Here is a 3,526-nt window from a genome sequence, read left to right on the forward strand (position 1 = left end):
TGTGTGTGTGTGTGTGTGTGTGTGTGTGTGTGTGTGTGTGTGTGTGTTTAACCTATTTGGTTTCTTCTGACCATGAACTCCTTAAGAGTAAGGACTGTACCTAATTTACACAGGTATTTCCAAATCATAACCTAATAAAATTAAAATAGATGTTAGCTGCATAAAAATATAATGAGAACATGGGTAATTAGGAAGAGCAAAAGAGAAAAACCTACCAAGTAATTTATGGATCTTTTCATCACTTAAATTCATGCTGCTTTTCATTAAGTTAAATTAATGCTATTATTTCAAATTAGAAAAAAAAGAGAATGTTTCCACATTACAATTGTAACCCCAACTCTCATACTGTCACACTATCCTCATAATAAGTGTTTTGTGTACCTCAAAATGAATACATTAATTCTAAGAATCCAAAACATTTTATCACAAATAATATAAAAATTTACAAGAAGTTTGATTGAGTAAAAATCTGTGCTTAGATGTAATCAATGATAGAAATGAGATATCATTCGTTGGCCAGTGGCTTGGCTAGAGAGGAAATGAGGAAAAACCCCTCCCTCCACACATGTATTGGATGCCAGAAATTTATGTAGAGGTATAGGAGTCTCGTGGAAGGTAAAACACTTGGGACCATGATTCTTCTTTTTCCCACTCACCAAACCACCATCAACGTTAAATTTCAAAATATAAAATCATGTCTTTTTTCAAAAAAGCACAATGAGGGTTTTTGACAGAAAATGTACCATAATGAAGTAGGTCTTTGGATCTGTATTACAGATGGAAGTGCTGCCTCTGGATTCCATTTTTGGTTAACTTTGGAACCCATTCTCATTTAGTCATTCTTGCACTGTGGGTGTGTCTGGTGAAATGACTCTGTGTATGTGCAGTCAAGAGTTGAAGCATCATAACTAATAAAAATTGGAACCCAAGTAGTTTACTGTGGGTGTCTTCTTTCAGAGTGCAGCACCAAGGAAAGTAATGTCCTCCTCCTCACTGAGAGGAAACCTCAAGGCTGAGAAAAGCATCCAAAGAGGTGAGAGATTCAGTGGTGATAGCAAGGGGATCAGCAAGTGAGGTATTACAACTAGGAGGAACAGAAAATGTAACTAATCCATAGCTCTGTGAATCTCCTGGGGCCCCTGAGGCTGCTCTCACTGACTTAAGGAGGTGGGGCTCCAGTGAACCTTGAGGTACCTGACAGGTTGGATGTACCTGACAGATAAACTTATGTGGATGTCAGTCTCAGTGGGGTCCAGACAAAAGGTCTGAATTTCTATTTATTCTAAGATAACTGATTCATGGTCATGAGTAAGCATCCCTGGGGAGTCTTAGAAAAATTGGGTAAGGGGAACCTTGCTAGTAAACTGGGAGAGGTTTTAAAGCCGTTGAAATGTGGTCGTAAATACAAATGCAATTTCATTTTGTCCACAAGCTTGTGAAGCACAGGGGACATCTGGTAACAAAAATATCAAAGTCCAAAAGATAAATTTCAGGGGAAAAGTTTACAGCTTGTCCTCTGCAAGACTGACTATCTATGCTGCTCTTTCATCACAGTTAGTTAAATGAGGGCTCTGGCAGTGCAATGACTCAGAGATAACAAAATAAAGTCGTAACATCAATATCCTCAAGTGTTTGGGGATATATTTGAGAACATAAATATTAAATGTTGAAAAAGGGATTCAACCTGCCCTTCAAGTCCAGCCAGCTGGATTTCCTCCATCATGCAGTGTCCTCTAAGATTATCCAAGTGAAAAAACAAAACCCTCAAGGAGCAATGGACTACAGTACTTTGTAAAGAGGCAGTGAACAAACAAGTGGTTTTGTTGTTGTTGTTTTATTTCATTTTTAGAAATAAAAAAATTTAATTGTTCTGACTCCACAGGAATAGATACCTCATTTGAGGGCAGCTATTTCAGTATAAGGGGCTGTGAACACTCCTAACCAAATAAAGCCTTTCATTATTTATCAAATCTTGCCATTGAGAGATATATTTCAGCAACTCATTTTTTGAAAGAAGACCTTGTTAATATTCAAGGTCTATTGGTTAATAATGCGTTAAATTTGTGATTACTCCTTCCAATATGGCAGCTCAGGAGAGCCACTGGGAATAATAAAAAATGTGAGGAGTAAGTTAAGAACATGACATATATACTTCATGGTTACCCAAGGTTTCCATAAAAGATGAAAAAAAAAGAAAAGAAAAGGAGAAAACAGTAAAGCAGGAGGTGAGACAGCTTGAGAGGCAAACTTCACAGATTTGACTGTGACTTGACAATAAGAGCCATGGTAAAAATCTAAATTCCTTTCTGAAGTTTGGAACTTTATACCCTTTCTGGGAAGTGCACCTCTCAAAATTACGTTAAATGACTACCACTTAGGGGAATCTCTGAACCGTGTTTGGCTATGCACTATTTAATAGAAGCACAATGTCATCTCACCTTAATACACTAAAATGAAAATCCCACCAAGAAGTAAAAGGTTGAGGGACTTCCCTGGTGGCGTAGTGGTTAAGAACCTTCCTGCCAATGCAGGGGACACGGAACCCTGGTCTGGGAAGATTCCACATGCTGCGGAGCAACAAAGTCCGTGCGCCACAACTACTGAGCCCGCATGCCACAATTATTGAAGCCTGTGTGCCTAGAGTCTGTGCTCCACAACAAGAGAAGCCACCACAATGAGAAGCCCCGCACACTGCAACGAAGAGTAGCCCCCGCTCGCCGCAACTAGAGAAAGCCCACGCGCAGCAACGATAACCTAATGCAGCCAAAAATAAATAAATAAAATTTATTTAAAAAAAAAAAAGGGAAGTAAAAGGTTGATAGAGAGAAGTAAATATTCCCTTAGTATGTATGATGAACACCTCTGATGATTTTTCTTGAGCTCAAAGAGCCATTATTAGAAAATTGTAGCTCTGTGTAGTTAAGTGTGGCAGATGGCATATAGGAGTGAGTGGTGTGCAATTTACAGTAAACAAATTCTTTATCTTTGACGGGTCATGGGGAGAACTAAAACGGTCTCCAATTCAATCAGGGAATACACTAAAAAACACTGACATACAGATTCACTAATTATAGTGAAATGTGTTAAAAAGCTACAATTATCCCAATGGATGGAAACTTTTCCCATGAAGATTAGAAAAAACAACCAGGTGTCAGGAGCTGACAGCAGGATGCCATTTATAAATGTGCCCCCAGATTAGTTGACACCTGTTTAGAGAAGATACTCAAGTTTTCAGGGCCTTCCAGTTGGTCTTCTCTCAAGATAGGCACACTTTCTGATAGTACGTGTGAGTGTGATTTCATCAGCTGCTCTTGTATCAAATGTAAGAGGAAAAACTGTAGCTGACATTTCTTTCTGTCTTAAAAGGGAGAGGATCATAAGTTCGTGTGAGTGTTTCCTATAATACTCGCTAGTTATCATTAAAATAATGCTTCAAATATTCTAGAGTTTGACTTCTACCTCTAGAAAAAGAGGAAAGAAAACATAACACAAATATGAAATGTGTTTCTTAATAATAGCTGTTTGA

Source organism: Monodon monoceros, unplaced genomic scaffold (genome assembly GCF_005190385.1).
Source record: "Monodon monoceros isolate NGI ecotype Baffin Bay Population unplaced genomic scaffold, NGI_Narwhal_1 Super_Scaffold_2, whole genome shotgun sequence".
Classification (NCBI taxonomy): Eukaryota; Metazoa; Chordata; class Mammalia; order Artiodactyla; family Monodontidae; genus Monodon; species Monodon monoceros.